General features: G+C 42.4%; 1 protein-coding gene across 3 annotated transcripts in view; it reads right to left on the reverse strand.

Annotated features, from left to right (window-relative positions):
• Positions 1 to 21,377, reverse strand: part of F5 (coagulation factor V) — a 1,256,984-nt gene that overhangs the window by 425,193 nt on the left and 810,414 nt on the right. The gene's annotated exons all lie outside the window — the stretch shown is intronic.

Below are 21,377 nucleotides of genomic sequence, written 5' to 3' on the forward strand. Positions count from 1 at the left end.
TTTGATATTGTTGTTTAGGACTGTGAAATTGGACTGGGACCACTGTCACCAAATGAGAAAACGGGCTTTAACCACTTCCCCCAAAACGTGACAGTATGAGTGCAACACTGCTGCCAATGTGATGGGATTCTACCTACTGATATCAAGATGATTGGCAGCAATGGGGCTTAAATCTCACCAGTGTTGACCAAGGGTGAAGTAATAACAAAAAGAGCATGCAAGTCTGCTTCAGTGACAAATTTGCAAAGTACAACCAACCTCCACACCCAGACTAGACTGCACACAGGTTACTTACAGAGATGATTCTGTGGCCCAGCACTTCCAGACCCCAGCCTCATAATGTTATCTCTGTAAACCAATATCTTCCAGTACTCCTTTATCCGTGGTAACTACTTTTCACCAAAAGTATTATTTTACACACACACACACACACACAACAACACACACACACACACACACACACACTTAGGAAGGCGTGCAGAATTTTCCAGTTATGCACAGATTTCTTGTTGGTATTGCAGTACTGCCATCACTCTGACTTTTAGACCTTTATGGACAGAGATCCCCAGTTACCAATTCCCGTAAACCAAGCCAAATATGAAATATACCAAATAATTTTTCCTCCACTCATGACAGGCTTTAAGCAGTCTAATAGAAGATGTATGTCATACATGTTGCTTACCAATAATGTAAATAATGATTACCCTCTTCTCTGGTAAACATCAGTTTATAAACATACTTATGATAAATAAATAAATAAATATAAACCACAAAAATTTAAAAAATTAATAAAGAAACTTTACTTAAATAATAAAAAAAGAATGCAAATGCACAGTAAACATATGTAGGTTGGCTTGCACAGGGAAACCAAATAAAAGGCAATAGAACAACAGGAAGAATACAGAAAAAAATAACTTTATAAAAAAAGCAAATCCCAAGAAGGAAAGACATCCCTGATCAGTATCAGTAAAAACTAAGGTCCCTCATAAAATCATTCAAGGCTAACTTCGAAAGAAAAATAGCCAAGGATTCGAAAGATAATCACAAAGACTTCTATTAGCTATGTCAAGAATCTAAGTGGCAACTTGCAGATATGCTCTGAGATAGTGCAAAATAGCACAAAATATACTGAACCTACTGATACTGCCAACATACTGGCAGATAGATTCAGTGCAAACTTCACCTCCCTCTCACCTTCAAAAGGGCCCACAACAATACCGGAAAAGTATAGTGTCCCGAAAATCACAGAAGCACAGGTGAAAACAGCCCTTTCAAAAGCCAAAAACACAGCATCAATGGGGCCAAATGGTGTCCCAGGCTGCGTCTTGCACGAACTACAGAACAAACTAACCCCCCACCTAAACACACTGTTCAACCTCAGCCTCTCCACAGGCTACGTGCCCATAGAATGGCGCACAGCAACGGTTATTCCGCTCCACAAAGGAGGAGCCACAACTGACCCTAGTAACTATCGCCCCATAAGCTTGACTAGCCTGGTCTGCAAGGCTATGGAGCCAATCATCATGGAACTCATTAACAAAGACATTGGGAACCTCCAAACACTTGACCCGACCCAGTACGGCTTTGTTAAGGGCAGATCATGCCTACTAAACCTGGTTGACTTCTTTGAGACAATTACCAAGGTCATAGACGAGGGAAAGGTGGTTCACACAGCCTACCTTGATCTCGCCAAGGCGTTCAACACCATTCCTCACTCAAGTATTATACAAAAACTCACCAGCCTGAACATAAACCCCTACGTCACGAGATGGGTTGCCAACTGGCTTACAGACAGAACTCACACGGTAAGAATAGCGGGCTCCAGGTCTGACTCTAAACCAGTCACAAGTGGTGTCCCGCAAGGCTCAGTTCTGGGACCCCCTACTATTTGGCATATATTTCTCAGAAGTACAGGCAAACACAGGAGGACTATGGCTAGCCAAGTTCACCGATGACTGCAAACTGGGAGCCATAATTGACTCTCCGGCTGACACGGACATCCTCCAAAAAGGCCTTACTGAGACAGACACCTAGTGTCAAAGTCATGGCCTCAAGCTAAATGCCAAAAAATGCATAGTATCCCGTTTGGGAAAAACAAAACACCCATGAATTACCACATAGGTGGCAGCCCCCTTAATACAGAAGAGGTAATAAGAGATCTGGGGACCCAGGTAGATAGTAATCTCTCCTTTGACAATCACATTGCCAAAGTAGTTAGGAAATCCTTCTACGTGGCCCATCTAATTACTAAGGGGTTTGCATCTAGAAATAAAGAGGTTATAGTGCCCCTCTACTCGTCACTCATCAGACCCATCATAGAGTACAATGCCCCATTTGGGATGTACCTCACAAGACACTTCCAGCAGCTTGAAAGACCACAAAAGCACCTCACCAAGAGGATTATTGGCCTCAAACATATGTCCTATGCAGCCCAACTGAAAAAACTCCGGCTGTACTCAGTGGCATATTGCTTACTCAGAGGTGATCTCTGCCTGACTTACAAAGCCATGTCCAACTCAGAATTGATGGACATGCTCCACCTAAAGAAATCCAAGTCACAGCGAGCCATGTGCTCTAGTGAGCTAAACCTCGCCACAACAATAAATAGAACATGCTGGAGGGATAGATTCCTGTCACAGAGACTCCCCATGCTTTGGAACAAAATTCCTAACTACATTAGGCAGAGCCCCTCACTAACACTCTTCAAGAGAAGCCTTGACGAGTGGATGGGTAACAGAAAGTACACCCCTGGGGTCACTTCATTGGCTCTGCTTGACAGAGGCTCAGTTAATTAATCAATGGGGTGGCGAAAACCGACACACTCTGGCTAGTCTTATAAATGCCCTCGGGCAGATAGCCTAGTACCTACCTATGAACCTATCTTAAGTTCCTTGGACAGAGATTACTACAGTAAAACTGAACATACATAAATTAATAACTAATACACACAGATGGTTTTAGACAAAAAACATCGCATAAGCATCTTCTTCCTGTAACTTCTCATCATACATACAGTAGTTATATAAAATGTTTTTTTCCCTGGCCACACTATCCATGACATTCTCACCATGTTGCAGGAGACAACAAGTTGCTACACCGGTTATTTTTATTTATCATAGCAAATGTAATTATTGCAAATACCTATTCATGTCTACTTGCATTGAATCCTGAATCCACCCTGGTGTCTTTAAGACCCTCAGCAATTACAGTCTTGCAGGAGGACAGTTACTCATCTGACATCTTCTGCTTTTGCACTAACAAGAGGAGATATATATAGTTTTAAAACAAGTAACAGCTTTAGTGAATTGTCACCAATGACACAGGCAATCATACATGTATATAAATTAAAAGAAATCATACTGACATATTTTCAGTTGAAAACATTACACATCACATATAATCTTCTATAAAGTAATCACCAATCAAACATTACATAGCTCATTCAGTTTCTTGCCTTCTTTTAAACCTCATTCCTCCTCCAAATCATTATTCTCCATATATTCTTCACACAATTTCCATTTTCTTCTGTGTAATTTTCTCCTACCCTTTTTAAAGATCCTACTTCCAGTTAGTTCTTTTATCTCTGTTACTATAGACACTACTTATAGTATGGCTGATTTAGACTTTAACTTCCATTTTCTAGTAATTGCTTTTTTGACAGCCACCAAAATCAAACTCAGCAAGGGCTTACAATGTCTAGGCAATTCCAATTCTGTATCATAGCTCAAAAAAAAGTCGCTTCCTTACTTAAAATTTGCTCACCCAGTATTTTTGACAGAATACTCTACAGGGATTTTTTAAAGTCTGCTAACTCATTATACTCCCAAAAAAACATGATCCCAATTACTTCTTTCTTCCCATCACACTTCCGACATTTACAGTCTACCTGAGGAAAAATTATTTGGAGTCTGCTTGGGCTATACAAATACCTATGCAAACACTTCCAAGGAAAGATCCTAAATCTTCTAGACTTTGTTGCATATTTGGGAGCCATACATATATCTTCTGTTTGATTTAATTCTTTGAATTATTATCCAACCTCTCTTCCCAATCCTTTCTAACCTCCTCTGATTGTTTCCTACAGATATCGTGCAGTATTTTATATACCCTACAATGTATCCCTTTTTCAACAGCAGCTTCTGTTCTAGATTCTGCTAAAAACTCTACCAGTGCTGGTCTTTCACTTAGGACCCCCCCATTCCTTTATCTCTCTCTATACTCTGATATCAATCCTTTACAGCGGGAAATCTCAAGGCTGCAGTCCAAATTTATTCTTGACCTCTTCCCATTCTATTACCTTTCCCTCTTTAATTATTTAATCCTGATACATTGGTTCCTTTGCCAGTTTTCTCTAGTAGATTCTAACCCCCCTCTTGCCTAATATCTGTCCCCCTAATTTCAGTCATCCTTATCAGCAGACTGTCAGTTCTCCATTCCCATGTTGGCTTAGTTCTTAGAATATTTTTGCTACTTTATGAATATAATATTTTGCATGGTTATTGTTCTTCTCCTTAAGGATCTGCATCCAAAATCCCAGTCGTCTTATTACTTGAGCTTCCCCCTACTTTATCATCATCATCCCTTTCCACTTTGAGTCATAACTTTCTGCTTGTGCTATGTATAGGAGTCTTAACTGTGTAGCTCTTCAAAACATCCCTTCAAATCAGGTAATCTCAAATGACCTTGTTCTATTGGAAGGATCAGCTTATCCCACTTGACTCTTGCCCTCTTCCCATCCCAGATAAAATCTTTCAACTCTTTAGTAATTTCTACCCACAATTTATTTTCTGGTTGATATAAGTATGCCTGACCTGTGTAAAAAACTAAAGTGACTAAAAGATTTTCACTGCTAGTATCTTGCTATTTATATCCATAAAACATGGCTTCCAGTTTCTCGTTTTTTTGTATTATCTTTTTAGTTACTTCTCACATATCCTCAGTTGCCATAACAGAATCTTTTTAACCCATACTACAAAATACTTCTTTTTATCTTGTCTCCATAAATATGGGTATTGCTGCCCTAATTTGAGTGTGAGTGAATACCTTATAGCTATTGCCTTTGTTTATCTTCATTAATTTTGTATCCCAAAAAAGACTTGAAACTGTCACAGAATGTTCCACAACACTGAAATGTCCTTTTCTGGTTTTATCAAATACAAAATAATATAATTTGCAAATAAATCCAATTTTTCTTGATCACCATATCAATTATATCCTTGAATTCCTGAGTACCTTATTTTCTTTGCCATTGGTTCTAAATATAATGCAAATAATAATGGGGAAATAAGACATCCCACCTGGTTCCTATTTTCAAACAGAACTTATCAAAGATGAACCCTCCACTTTAATTTTTGCCTTCACTCACTCATATATCCTCCTAATTAACTTTTTTATTGGGTCAGGAAATGCAAATGCTTCTACTGTCCTACTCATAAAATCCCAGTTTACTCTCTGATACGGTTTATTTTCATTAAGACTCCCCCCCAACAACAGTGGCATTTTCTTGCATTCTACTCCCCCCGGATCGTCACTGATCTATTAATGTTGTACATGTTTGTCTCCCCTCCACAAAAACACATGCATATCTATCAATTTTGGCATCACTTTTGCCATTATTTTAGCCATTACAGATATAAACATAGTTTAGAATCAAAGCAGGCCTATATGAAGCTGGATCTGATGGGTCTTTACCATTTTTAGGTATTACAGCCGCCACAGTATTCTTCTCCACATTTTACAATACTGTAAAACAAAACCTTCCAGATCTTTATCATTTCTTCCCTCCTAGCTTCCAAACTTCCACAGAAATACCATCTATTCCTGGAGACTTTCCTGTAGATTGCTTATACATCACCATTTTTATTTCATCTCCTCCTATCCTAACTGTTAGTAATTGAGCTTCATCCACCAGTAACTTTGTCATATTTAATTCTTCCATAAACATTTCCATTTTTATACTATCTTGATTTCCAAATTTCTCTGCTATATACAGTTTTTCATAAAATTTCCACAATATTTCTAATACTGTGGGATCTATGGTTATTTTCCTTGTTTTAGGCTCTCTAAGCTTGGCAACAACCCTTCCTACTTAATATTGTCTGAGCCGTTTTGCTAAAAGCTTTTGTGCTCTGGAGTTATTATCAGAAAACAGTTGCGTAAAAGCAATCTTTTGAAACTCAAGAATATTATATTACAGGAAAAAATATTCTGAATATAGCTGGATACAGCAGCTTGAATCTCACACTTGCTTCTTGACATTCCCTGACTGTTGGAACAAATTTACTCTTGTTCTACCTGGTGTACAGTGCGTAATCATTTTCCACAAACATTCTACTGTCTCCAAATTTTAGTGCTTTGTTCTTCTGCCACAGTTTTGGCAGAATCAACTCTTTTTGCTGGTATGTGACTCACTTATTGTTTTACTTTCCTAACAATCTTTCCTCATTTCCTGCTATCCTGCTAGTTTTTCTAACAGCCCCCCCCCCCCACCTCTCCTGGTTAACCTTTCTGGTCTATCTATGTACCATCAGTTACACTAACCATTTATTTTTTGTACTCTGATACCTCAACTCAATCTCTGTTCCTATGCCATACTCAATAGTTGTGTTGTGATACAGTTTCTTGGTCTCTCTCTTATACTCATCTCTCAACTCTCCCCTCTTTTTACTTCTAGGTGGTAAGCTCAGGTAGACAGACCCTGAAAAAGACTGTGTGGTACAACTTTGCCCAGCAGCAAGTATTACACCTTTCCTCAAAACAACCCTACGGCTCTGCAGAACAGTCATATTATATAAGTGTATTGCAATTTATCTAATCTTATATTGTAATGCAAGTTCATTGTGTAAGGCCACCTGCACACAACTGACCCAGACTTCTGCTCTTCACCCCTCCTGTTTTCTGCCCCTATACAATCTATTTATTTTCCTTGTCCTAACTTTTCTTTAACTTTATTCTTCTCTCCTGGCCTATTTTACTGCTCATCTTATTCTCCCATCTATTGACTGCTGCTCTGTGCTCACTATACAATAATTTAACAGCACATAACCTTCTTTCTGCTGCTGTTCTACCTTACACTCTTTCCCCTAATTTCTTGCCCTTATACTCACCTTTGCTCTGTTTCACTTGTTTATAACAAGTGACTGCCTTCTTGGCCACTGCATTTGGGTAGCACACATTGTTTTTCTTTTTCCTTCTTTCTTGCAGACAGCTGCGATTTGGTCCAGCCAGCTCCATTTGCCATCGCTACTTTTGGGTTCACTCTGCTCCCCTACCCTACCCTGATTCTCACCCACCTCCACTTTCATTTGATTTATACTCTATACCCATTTGATCACACCTCCTTCCCCATCCCAACTTCCTCCAATATCCTCCAATAAATCAATCACTTCCTCTACTTCCCCTCCCCTCCCAACTTCCTCCAACATCCTCCAGTCAACAATCACTCCGCCTTCACTGCTAACAACCTATCCCACTCAAGACTGTATCATAACCCACTAGTCTTAATTACTTCCCTTTGAATTCCTACTCAAATCCAGAGCCTTTGTGACACTATGCTTGCCTTAAAGGCATAGTTCTCCTATAGCTGACTTGTTAGCATTTTCTCTACCTCCATCCTCTTCCTTGCCTACACTCCCACCTCTTATCTATACACCCTCCCACCCACATATTATGCACCTACTTCTACCTATCCCTCATCCACTCTCTCAGCTACCCACACCTGCCCTATATACCCATCCATATCTCTTCACACATTTACTACCTTGCATAAAAATTAAGATATTCCTCCTGCCTACCCCCCCAAAATGAAAACAAAAACCTATCACCAACATAATCTCCTAACTTATCTCAGACTACTTACCTTAAATCTATTACTGTCAGGATTTTACACACCATAACCCAGGGCCAAATTCTAGTGCCTCTCTCCCCTCATATCCCCAACTGTCTACCCCTATGTCTTTCTTTCAGACTCACACACATTAACCCATCAAAAACCTATGCATTTTATCTATGAAGACTCAAAGTCTCACAACCAAAATCTCCTCTTTCCACACCTGGCTCTCCTTACATCCTTGATTTCCTCTGCCTCTGTGAAACTTGGATTAAAACCTCATATATCTGACACCGAAATACTTTCTCCAGGTTATAACATCCTCTGTCATGATCGTCTTAAGAAGAAAGGTGGAGGTGTTGCTATTCTCTACTCAAACCATCTCACTCTTCAACCTCTTTCTATTTCTACCTCTGATTTCCATCCAGCCGAAATTCTCATTGATGTCAATTAAACAATCACAATAAATTAGCTATTGTCTCCATTTATATTCCCCCAGGAAACAACATCCCTACCCTTGAGCTCTTTCTCTCCTGGATCTCGTAGACTATCTCTTATGAAACTGTTATTTTACGTGATGTTAACATCAGCTGGAATGCCCTTGACACTGATTCCTCTAACACCTCCATTAACCACTTTGGATTTTCCCAACTAATCTCCACCCCTATTCACCTAAACAAATGTACCAATTATGGCTTCAGTCTAGATGGGTCCTAAACTCTAATCCTAATCTGTATCAAAACCCCTCTACCCTACCTGATACGCTAAGTGATCATCATCCCACCTACATATTTACACACTCTCCTCGAGTATGCAAACCTCAGCAATTCAAAGAACGTCATAACCTCTCCAATTTTAATCCAGAAATTTTCAACTACCAGCTGTCTTCAATTAACTGGTCCTTCCTCCACAATCTCCCCCTTGAGGAAGCTATCCTGGCTTTTAACAACATCTTTCTAGAATCAATTCCATGGCCCCCAACAGGGAACTAAGAATAAAAACACATTATGCCCCCTGGCTAACGCATGCAACCTGAACCCTCATGAATAAAAGAGATAGTATGTGGAAAAAATGGAAAAGATCCAAATCCCTCACTGATCTTCAAACCTATAGACAGCTCTGTAACTTAACCAAAAAAAAGGTAACCCTAGACAAACAAAACTTCATCCATAAACCACTTAACAATCCCCACTTAAACCTCCTAAAATTCTAACAGTTAATAAGCTACTACATCCTGGAAGTCCATCACCTCCCAACCCCTGCCCTAATAGTACTGCAACTGTCACTGCTACCTTCCTAAATACCTTCTTCATTGACACTATCTGCAACCTTACCAAAAATGACAATATTACCCATCCCATATCCTCTACACCTACCTACTCTAGTTTCCATATTTTCTCTTAAACCCATCCCTACAGCCTGCATTAAATCTCTTCTGAGTAAACTTAAAACTTGTTCTCCATCAGTTGATAATCTAACTCTTCAATTCCTAAAAATTGCTGCCAAATCTATTGCTTTCTCCATCTCCATATTACTCAACAGGTCCATTATAGAAAACACTGTGCTTAACACAGGTTCATAGGTTGGTACTAGGCTATCGGCCCCAGGGCGTATACAAGTCTAGCCATAACAGTTCCCTGGATATTTCTTCCCACAATATTTACTTCCCTGAAAAAATTCTATGCCATTCCCTTGCATAAAGGCAGCAACTCAACTGACCCCTCTAACTTCAGACCAATTGTCATCTCATCTCCCCTGTCTAAAATCCTTTAAAAATGTATTCACAAACAGCTTCTTGAACACCTTATACAAGAAAATCTTCTCACACCCACACAGCATGTTTTTTTTTGCCCAAAACATAGCACTGCACTGCTCTGACATCCTTCATAAATACTACTGCGAATTTGCGTGATAACAATAAGTTAGCCTTCTGCTTGTTTCTTGATCTCTCTAAAGCCTTCAATCCTGTATCTCATAGATTACTTCTATCCAAACTAACCTTATTAACCTCTCCAACTCTATGCTATCGTGGTTCTCAAGCTATCTTTCCAGTAGATTCCAGGCAGTAAAATGGCAATCTAACTTCTCTCCTTTCCTTTCCATTCAAACAGGGATACCCCAAGGCTTCATCTTGGGACCTTACTTTTTAACATCTTTATCAATAACGTCTACTCTCCTTGCCCACTGTCTACAGTTGTCTAATATGCCAATGACTCTACAATCATCTCCTGCTCAAACATCACTCAATTCCACACCCTCACCCAAGAGTTCCTTCATGCAGTCAAAAGATGGCTTACTTCCAACCAACTGTTACTCAATCCAAAGAGAACCAAACTTTTCCTGTTCCTGCCTACAACTCTCCAACATCACAAAGCCACTTTTACTGTCTCCTCCCTCAACAACACAACCATCTCCACTGAACCTCACAGTAAACTTCTACCTATTTCTTATTGACGACCAACTAAAGTTCGAGTTCCACACTCATCAATGCATTAAAAAGACACATCAAAAGTTTGGCCTACGACACAGGCATAACAATTCCTCACAAATGCTTCAAGATTGTCCCTTGCACAAACTTTTCTACTTCCTACACTTCTCCACGCAGTCCATATACTCACTAATCTCCAATCCAATCTTCTGTCCGAATTTGAACTCACCTATAATAAAATTGCTAGATTTGCCTCCAACCAACCTTATCGTACCCACCACTTCCATTGCTCTAAAAAGACTACACTGGCTGGAATTTCTTCACCAAATTCTATTACCCCAGCTTCTCATGGCACACTCTGTCTTACATGAACCCTCCTCATGCCCCTCTCTCTCTACTCTTATCCAACCTCATACTTCTAACTGTGCTCTCTGTAGCTCTCAAAAGCACCTGCTGCAAGTCTATAAGCCTAATAAAAATATTGGTAAACTCCTTTACAGTTACTCTGCTGTTAATGTCTGGAATAAACTACCTTTAAGTGTCAGAGCAATCACTAATCCTAAGTCCTTTAAAACCATCGTGAAGGAAAGCCTCTATAATTCTTGGTCCTACCTATGTAATCACTTTACTTAACAAAATTTTTATTCTTCTACAATTTACTTCCTCTATGACCCAACCTATTATATCTTTTCCTCCTTACAACTCTGCTGCCTATCTCTCCCACTTCTCTCTTCTTCTTACTTTATACTTTGCTAACAGTTTGTGTGCTTCATTATACTATGCTAACTGCTTGATTCTTTTGTTCTCTCAGCTTCCATGAACTGCTTGTCTAGTTACTGGCCTTTCACATGGGTTTTACCCCTGTATATACTAATGCCTTTAAATATTTCTGCTTCTCCTATAGCTTTCCATTAGCATGTGACCTCTTATGATATTTATGTTTATTTTTTTTCTGACCATACTTTACTGTGTTGTATACATTGTACATTATTCAGAATGATGTTATTTCATATGCTTTCTCTTATATTTTTGTATTTTGTACTATGTATGCTTTGTTTTTGATACCATCTTTCTCTTTAGAATATTTTAACATGGCATTTTACCTTTGTTTTTGTTTTCTGTTGGAGCTTTTCTCCACGGGTCTCTGCTGAAAAAGGGTTATTTGCCCAGTCACATTAATCTGGTCAACAAATGTCAAATAAATAAATAAGGATTCCATCTTTACTAACAGAGGTCTTGGCTGCTTTCTTGTGGACACGATGTTTCCTTTCAGTTAATAACACCTGCTGTGGAATGCAGCCCAGTTGCTTATTTGTACTTTGATAAAATTAATACAGTCTGTTCATTCCAGTTTCTCTGTTACAGCAGAAAATATCAGATTTTCCCCATGTGGTTTGTCCTCTAATTCTACCATTTGGTGAAACATCTCTTCTTGAACAGTCTCATACTCAGCCAGCCTGTTGTTAATTGAGTTGATATACTCCTTCAGTGTTTCATTTATTTTAATTCACTCTGAGCACATTTGACTTATTTTTTTTTCTCTAGATGACTTGGTAGTCATGTCTTACATGAAAGCTGGAACATGAACTGCTTTTTCCTTAACAGCAGCAGGATTATTCCCAACAAGTGATTTCTCCTCATCTTTTTTGGTTGATTTTCTTTCAGGATCTCTAAATTTCTCAGTTTTTTTGGTATCCAGGCAGTGCACTTACTTAGCCAGTAACTGAAATTTAACCAAAAAGACAAATTCACTGGCTTTCTTTTCTGGGTTTTTGTTTTCACACAGGGAGAACTGAAATTAAGCTGTTACTCAGTGTGCAGCCATCTTGGAAGTCAATAACAAGACAAGATATTAAGTCATTCGCTGTTCTTTGATATTCAAAAAGGCAAAAAGTTACATATTCTTCTAGCCATAAAAACAACAAGAGAGAATGAAAAGAAAAAAAGAGGATGCATGCCATTATAGCCATTTCATTTAGCAGAACATTACTCAAGGCTTTAGAATTGCCTTTCTTTTAGTCTGGCATTACCCCAACTTCAAAATTTCTTAAATTCTTCCCTTAAAGAAAAACTCCACCTTAGAACTCAATAAAAAAAAAAGAAGTTATGTCCTTACCATAATGTTCCATCTGTGTTGTTGATCTTCATTCATTCTTGACAGATGGGTTTGGTTCGGACCTCTTGGAACTGACTCGGCCGTAATGTAACTCGCGACAGTCAAAAAGTTCTCCAGCTAAGAGTCTACCCACAATGCCTTTCTCCCCATTACCTCGGACTGAGTTTGCAGCCTAGTACAGAAAAGACAAAAGCCTTGTCTAAGGTATAACCCTATAACCTCCCAGGACTAGGGCCAATCCTCCAGAAGTCTTTTGGAGGGGGCAGGAGGGTAGGACGTCAAGAATGAATGATGATTGACAACACAGATGGAACATTATGGTAAGGACATAACTTCTTTATCTGATGTTGTCAATCTTCATTCATTCATGGCAGATGGGACAGAGTCCCCAGCTACTTTAGATCCTGGGCGGCCCTAAAGGAAGGATATTTCTGAGTACCATAGAACCTAAGAATGCTCTTCCCCTGTAGACCATGTCTAATTTGTAATGAGTGATAAAGGTATGAGGAGTAGCCCATGTTGAGCCTGCACATATTTCTTCCATGGAGGCCTTGGAATGACAAAACACTGAAGTGGAAACAGATCTGGTACAATGTGCTTTAACTGGGGGTAGCCAGTTTGAGTTTACTGTGATTGTAGAGAAAGGTAACACAATCTCTAAGCCACCTTGATAAGGTAACCTTTGATACAGGTTTGCCCAGTCTGGGTCCTGAGAAGGATACAAATAATTGGTCCGATTTTCTAGAAGATTTTGCTCTGTCCAATTAAAAACATAATTGTCTGTGTATGTCCAGGAAAAGTAAGCAGTATTCACCTTTGAAAAGTTTGGGAAGAAGACTGGCATGTCTATAGACTGATTAATTAGAAGTTATGTCCTTACCATAACGTTCCATGTGGAGTGTTCATCTCGCCTTTGTTCTTACACCTGGGTTCGGAGCCGATCCTCGGCTCCGTGTCGGCCGCTTGCAAGCTCTGCATCGAGAAGAAGCTCGAGACTAACCTAACTCCCACAATCCCCCTCTGCCTTTACCTCAGATCTAGATTGCAAGCAAACCAGAAGTCAGAGAGAGAGCATATTCATGCAAACAAACAACATAACTGTACAAGTACTTATCCATATATATATATATATATATATACAAGATATACATATATATACAACCACTGCAAAAGCAAAAGCCAAATAATCCAGACCAGGCACCAAACTGTACGTTCTTCCTGAGGGTGGGAGGGTGGGAATGTAAGAACAAAGGCGAGATGAACACTCCACATGGAACGTTATGGTAAGGACATAACTTCTAAATGTGAGAGTGTTCGATCTCGCCGTTTGTTCTTACACCTGGGTAGCGTCCCTAGCTCCATGTTCCTGAGGAACTCACGGGAGAACGTTCTTGAGCACAGTGGAACCAAAGGTTGCCCTGTCCCTAGAAACCCTGTCTACTTTGTAATGAGAGATGAATGTATGTGGTTTAGACCAAGTAGCAGCTGCACAAATAGTGTCTAATGGTAGGCGAGCTGCATGAGCCAGGGACGTCGACACTGATCTTGTAGAGTGTTCCTTGGGTTTGACAGGTAAAGTTTGTTTTGAAGAATCATAAACGAATATAATGCAATCAGTTAGCCATTTGGAAAGGGTTCGTTTAGTAACTGCTACACCTTTCCTGCTGTCAGCAAAAGCTACAAAAAGTTGATCAGATTTCCTGTGATCCTTTGTTCTATCCAAGTAAAATCTAAGTTGTCTATGGACATCCAACTTGTGTAACATATACTCCAATTTATTGGAGTGATTTTTGAAAAAGGTAGGTAGTTCAATGGATTGATTAATGTTATTAATAGAGCAAACTTTGGGGAGAAAGGATGGATTAGTGCGAAGACATACTCTGTCAGAGTGAAAGATCAAATAAGGGTGTTTAATGGAAAGAGCCTGAAGCTCAGATACTCGCCTAGCGGATATAATGGCTACCAAGAAGAGGGTCTTCCATGACAAATACTTCAATGGACAAGAGGAGGCTGGCTCAAATGGAGGTAACATCAATTTAGATAATAAAAGGTTTAGATTCCAAGGTGATGTAGGAGATCTAACTGGTGGTCTAATATGAAAAGACCCTTTTAAAAAGGCCTTACAAAGTCTGTGAGCCATAATAGGTGCCCCACATTCTTCCACATGAAAGTTGGAAATGGCAGCCAATTGCACTCTTAAAGTGGCAGGAGAAGCTCCTTGGTGGAACAATTCTGTTAAAAACTCCAAGATCTTGTTTAACGGAGCTAAGACAGGGTCCAAATGCTGTGTATTTGCCCAGAATACAAAACGCTTCCATTTACTAGTGTAGGTCTTAGTAGTGGAAGCTTTATGAGAAGCCACTAGTATATTCTGAACTGCAGGTGAGAGAAGATCAGACCTGGCTAAGAAGGGAAGCAGAGCAGCCAAGCTGCTAGACGGAGTGACAAGAGCGAGGGGTGGGGAACCCCTGATGAGTGGGTCAGTAGATCTGGCTCTGGGTCCAGGATCCAGGATCCCCGAATGCTGTGTGCCAGAAGAAAGGGAAACCAAATTTGACGAGGCCAGAATGGGGCAATGAGGATTATCGTCCTTTGCAGGTTGTTGGCTTTCTGCAGAAACTTTGCAATCAGGGGAAAGGGAGGAAAAGCGTACAGGAGACCCGGGGGCCAATCGTGCACCAGCGCATCCCTGGGGACTTCCCCTGGAGGGGGTAATAGGGCAAAGTAGCTCCTGCATTTGGCGTTCATTGGAGACGCAAAGAGATCGCAGGAAGGCTGGCCCCACTTGCAAAAAATCTTCTTCGCAACTGACTGTTTGAGGGACCACTCGTGAGGCAACAGGATTGCTCTGCTCAGCCTGTCGGCTATGACGTTGGATGACCCCGGGATGTGCGTTGCGATCAGAAAGTGACCCGTGGACTCCGCCCATTGCCAGATTCTCATGGCCTCTCTGCATAGTTGATAAGACTTGGTTCCCCCTTGTTTGTTTATGTACCAGACTACGGACATGTTGTCTGCCTGAACTGCAATAGTCCCTAGAGGAAGAAGGGGAGCAAAGTGTTGCAACGCTAGAAACACTGCCCTCAACTCTAGAACATTGATGTGCAGATTGTACTCTAAATTGGTCCATTCGCCTTGGACTGTCTGTCCCTGAAAGATGCCCCCCCACCCTATCAGGGAAGCGTCCGTGGTCAACGTAGCTGTCGGCGTGGGTAGCACAAATGGTCTTCCGCTGGAAAGGTTGCAAGTCTGAAGCCACCAGGCTAGGTGCGATTTGCATGTATTTGTGATCAGAATTTCGTGTGTCAGAGGTAGCTGTTGGAACGACCATTGTGCAAACAGTAGCCATTGTAGAACTCTCATGTGCAGTCTTCCCAATGGTATCGCAATGAGAGAAGCTGCCATGAGACCCAAAACCTTCAGAACCAGTTTTGCTGGGGACTTTTTGGATGACAGAAGGAGAGAAATGTGGCTTTGTAGTGAGGCTATCCTTTCTGGAGGAAGTCTTAGAATTAAATGATGCATATCCAATTCTGCTCCTATGAATGAGATATGCTGTGATGGCTGTAGTGAAGATTTTTCGAAATTCACGGAAATTCCGAGATGAACACAAAGCTGTAGTGTGTAATCCCTGGCCTGAATAAGTTGACGCTGGGTGGTGGCAGAAAGGAGCCAGTCGTCCAGATACAGAAACACCTGGAATCCCAGGCGTCTCAGGTGAGATGCCACCACTGCCATGCATTTGGTGAAGACCCTGGGGGCTGAGGTCAGACCAAAGGGCAGGGCTCGAAACTGAAAGTGGCTGGCTCCCAGCCGGAAGCGCAAGTGATCCCTGGACGCCCTGGCCATTTTGATGTGGTAGTATGCGTCCTTCAGATCTATTGAGCACATCCAGTCGTCCTTCTGTAAAAATGGAAGGATCGATTGAAGCGTGACCATTAGGAACTTTTCTTTCTTGACGAAGGTATTGAGGTTGCTTAGGTCCGGAATCGGCCTCCAGTCCCCTGTCTTCTTTGGAACTAAAAAGAACCTTGAGTAAGTTCCGAATCCTCTTTGGTCCGCTGGGACTGGTTGGATGACTCTTTTTCTAGCAGCTTTGAAATTTCTATAGCTGCAGGGTCTCGCAGATGGGGCGGCACATCTGGGAGTCTTCTCTTTGGAATTGGGGGCAATAGGAAGGGTATTCTGTAGCCTCTGGTAACAATGCTTTTACCCAGTTGTCTGATGTAAGATTTTGCCAGGCCTGAGGGTATAAAGCTAGCGACCCGACTGCCTCCATAGCAGGACAGTCGGGCCTCCTCTCAGGAGTGCTGGAAAGGTTTTCCAGGGGGTGTATCCCTGCCACCTTGGTTTTCGGGACCCCCTCTGCCGCCAGGGTGGCGTCTTCCACCTCTGCCCCCTCCTCTGCCTCTAGAGGGGGCATCACCCTGTGTGCCTGGGAAAGATCCTTGGGGTTTTCAAAACCACATTTTTCCACCGCGTTGCCCTTTGGGGTACGGTCTGGATGGGGTGGAAAAACGGACTCCGACAGCAGACAGAGTCTTTCCCTCCTGTTCACACCGGGTAAGGGTCTCCTTTACTTTGGGGCCAAAGAGAGTGGCACCGTCAAATGGGGCGTTAGTAAAGGAAGACTTGAAGGCTTCCGCAAATGAACATAAGCGCATCCAGGATTGTCTACGAAGAGCAATCGCTGAAGCTGCTGCCCTACTCGATCCTTCAGCTGCGTATGAGATCAGCCTCATGGACGAGTTAACAATGGATGTAAGGGTATTGAGATGTGCTGTAACTTTCTCTGAAACAGCAGCATCTGTAGTACCCTGGAGGGTATCTGCCAACTCTTTGACTAGATCCCTCTGTAGTCGTGTGAAGTGGGTCAAATAGTTCAGGGATCGCATAGAAAAAGCCGCTGAACTAAAAATGCGCTTTCCGTACCTGTCCATAGTCCTAGAATCTCTGTTAGGCGGATGAACAGATGAGGAAGATTCCGACATCTCCTTTTTTGTGGCCGCTGCCACCACCATAGCGTCCACTGGAACTCCCTTTGTTAGATAAGCCTTGTCTTGGGGTGCCGTAATATACTTATTAGGCTTTCTAGGGACTGGTTCTACCGTGTCAGGCGTCTCCCATGCCCTTCGAGCAATCAGCTCCATTAACTCATCGAAGGGCGGAGTGACCCAGGAGGAGGAAGGGCGAGCACCAAATGCCTTCAGCAAGACTGACTCATCCTCAGAAGGGGGGAGGGATTGCCAATCACCTCTCTGCTTTAGGATCTCCAAGATGTCAGAAAAAGAGACATCCTCTGAGGGTGACTTTGGGGACCCTTCTGACTCATCCAAGTCAGTGTCCGATGTCAATGATTCTGGTGGAGAATCTAAGTGTCTCCTCTTACACAATCTTTTCCTAGGGACTTCTTCGGGGGGGGGGCATCCGAAGAAGCCTCCTAGGAAGAGGGGGCACCCTCCAGGGGTGGCTGAGACACAGGTGCTCGACGCTTAGATGTAGCCGTGGGTGCAGAGGAGGATAACGGTCCTTTATGGGGAGGAGAAGCTGTTTCTGCTGATGTGGTTGTCTGGTTAGACAACACCTTCCTCATGAGGTCGAAGGCCCCCGGGTCCCGAGTCGAGGTATCTCCCGGTTCCGAAGAAATGGGAAGAATCCCCGAAACAGGCACCGAAGGCATCGACCCTGAGGACGGAACCGAGTCGATCCGAGCCGAGGCCCCGAGAGGGAGCGTCGGAACCGAAACATCGGTCCGACTCTCGGTCCCGGAACCAAGGATGGATCTTCGGCTCCGAGACTCCGGTATCGGATCCAACGGAGTCGAGGTGAACGGAGCCGACCGAGAGAAGGACGGTTCTGGCACCGAGGGCTCCACAATCAGCAGATCAGCCTCTTCTGGCTCCGAAGACTGGACAGGTCTCAGAGGAGGAACAGATGGAGATAAGGGAAGGCCTTCAAGTCTCAACACCAATTGAGAGGAGACCGAGATGAGTTTGGATAAGGCTGTATTCTCCATTAACTTCTGCACCACGCGGTCTACATCGGTGTCGGAGAGGGGTCTGGAAGAGCGCGTCGAAGGAATCGAAGATGGAGCCGACCTCAACAGTGTCGGGGGAGGGAGCTCCGTCACCGGTTCCAAGACTCGAGGCTCGGAAACTGACAACAGTTGAACACTCGGTCCCGAAGTCTGTGGAACCGCTGATCGAACTTTAACTGAAGAGCTCGGAGCCGATGACTTGGGCTCCGACGTCTTCGATTCCTTCGAGGATTTGGATGCCTGGTCTAAAGCATCCAGAGCCTCTTGAAAAGTAGGTTTTAAGAGACCCCTATCCATGAGTTTCCTGCGCCTATCTGTCATGACCCTTCCACTGAAAGAATGACAAATTGAACAGTCTTCTTGCAGATGGAGAGGGCCAAGACAGTAGACGCAGGAACTATGGTTGTCAGTAACTGACATCTTTTGCCCACATTGGCAACGTTTAAACCCAGATTTAGCTTTCTCAGACATCTTAAGTAAAGCTAACAATAAGGATAATAAAGAGTAAAAGTCAAGTCCAGTAGGTATGTCCAATCCGGTAATTTTGTCAAATCCAGTAAAAAGAATGTCTATCCGGTAGTCAATCCAGTAAAGGGTGGGGATAGGCCCCGAGGGAAACTCTAATAAAGTTTAAAATAACTTTAAACGGAACCGAGAATTCCTCGAAACAGTATCACACACACACACAGTCACTAAATAACTTTTTGGAAAAAAATAATTCTTAAGAAATACAAGAAAAAATATTTAAATCTTAGCTTTAGGTGCTCGAGCTCGATCAAGTGATGTGAACGCTGCAGCGGCAAACTAGATCTGAGGTAAAGGCAGAGGGGGATTGTGGGAGTTAGGTTAGTCTCGAGCTTCTTCTCGAGGCAGAGCTTGCAAGCGGCCGACACGGAGCCGAGGATCGGCTCCGAACCCAGGTGTAAGAACAAACGGCGAGATCGAACACTCTCACATTATTACTTTTTGACACCACTTTAGGGAGGAAGGATGGGTTGGTTCTTAGCAACACCCTCTCTTTGTGAAAAATGACATTAGGATGTTTGACACATAAAGCTTGTAACTCAGAAATTCTTCTGGCAGATGTGATAGCCACTAGGAAGAGGGTTTTCCAAGACAAAAACTTGAGGTCGCAAGTAGCTGCTGGATCAAAAGGCTGTTGGACTAGCCACTGTAAAACTAAAGTCAAATCCCACGGCGCTATAGGATCTTTGAATGGGAGCTTTAAATGTAAAGTGCCTTTAAGAAAGAATTATCATAAATGATGAGACATCAAGGAATGGTCATCAACTCCATTACGAAAATTGGAAATAGTGGCTAACTGAACCTTAACTGTGGAAGTAGAGGCCCCCGATTCAAATAAGCTCACCAAATAGTCAAGGACCTTATCAACAAGGGCTGAAAAGGGATCTATTTTGGTTGTACAGGCCCAAATCAAAAATCTTTTCAGTTTGCTAAAGTAAAGCTTCCTAGTGGATGGTTTATGAAAAGCCAGAAGAATCTTTTGCACTGAAGAGGATAAGTTATTCTGCCTGGCAATTACTGGAATTGGTGATACCAAGCCATCAGCTTAAGATTTTGGAGATTGGGATGCACCAAATCCTGAGGTTTGAAAGCAGGTCTGCATCTGGGTCCAGAATCCAAGGGCGGTGAACCACATGAGGCCAAAGAAAGGAGAACCAGACCTGGTGGGGCCAATAGGGTGCAATGAGAATTACTTTGCTTCTCAACCTTTGGGCTTTCTTTAAGAAGTGAGGAATCAGTGGAGTAGGGATAAAGGCATAAAGAAGCCTCGGGGGCCAATCAAGGAGAAGTGCCTTTCTTGGGGATGCCCCAGAAGGGGGAATTAGGACAAAGTAGCTACTGCATTTGTTGTTTATTGGGGAGGCAAACAGATCACAGCATGGCTGACTGCAATGAAGAAAAATCTTCATCGCTATGTTGTTGTTGAGAGACCACTCATGAGGCAGGAGGATGCATCTGCTCAACTTGTCCGCAATCATGTTGGAACTTCCTGAGATATAAGGTGCTATCAGAAACCCCCTGCTTGTTGATGTACCAGACTAACGACATGCCTGATTTGATTGTAACTGTCTCTGAAGGAAGGACAGACTGGAACACTTGCAACTCTAAAAGCATTGCCCTCAATTCTAGGACGTTGATGTGCAAATTGACCTCTTGCAGGGACCAAGTGTCTTGCACAGTCTTTCCCAGGTAATGACCCCCCCCCCCCACAATCTGGGAAGTGTCCATGGTCACTATGGCTTTGTGTGGAGAAGGAGAAAAAGTGCGACCCCATAGATTTTCTTCTGGCTTCATCCACCAAGATAAATCCTTTTTGCATTGATTTGTTATCAGAATAGGGTGTGACATCAGATGTCTTAGAATTGACCATTGTGATGCCAAGAGCCATTGAAGCAGCCTCATGTGGCACTTTGCTAGGGTACTAAGGTTATAGTTGCTGCCATGATTCCCAGAGCATTAAGTACCAGGTGAGCAGGAACTTTGTTTTGGGAAATGATTGCTTGAACATGCAACCTTCACTTTGACAGCCTGCGGAAGGAGAGGGAGGCTACACAAGAAACTGTATTTAGTCTTGCTCCAGTGAATTCCAGATCTTGTGTAGGAGCCAAATGTGACTTATCCAAGTTGACAGAAATGCCTAGTGCCTTGGTGAGATGCAGCATGAAGTCTGTGGCATAAAGCAGTAGATGCCTGGAGGAGACAGTGAGGAGACAGTCGTCCAGGTATGTAAATACTCGGAATCCTTGTAGCTTCAAGTAAGCTGTTATGACTACCATGCATTTGGTGAACATCCTGGGGGTGTGGTGAGACCGAAGGGCAGTGCTTGGAATTGATAGTGACTGGCTCATAGCCAGAAGTGGAGATATCTTCTGGAGCATTTGTCCATTTTTTATGTGGTAATACGTGTCCTGACAATCTACAGAGCACATCCAATCATTCTTCT

The sequence above is a fragment of the Protopterus annectens genome, chromosome 5.part0, assembly GCF_019279795.1.
Source record: "Protopterus annectens isolate FY-2018-M chromosome 5.part0, PAN1.0, whole genome shotgun sequence".
NCBI lineage: Eukaryota > Metazoa > Chordata > Ceratodontiformes > Protopteridae > Protopterus > Protopterus annectens.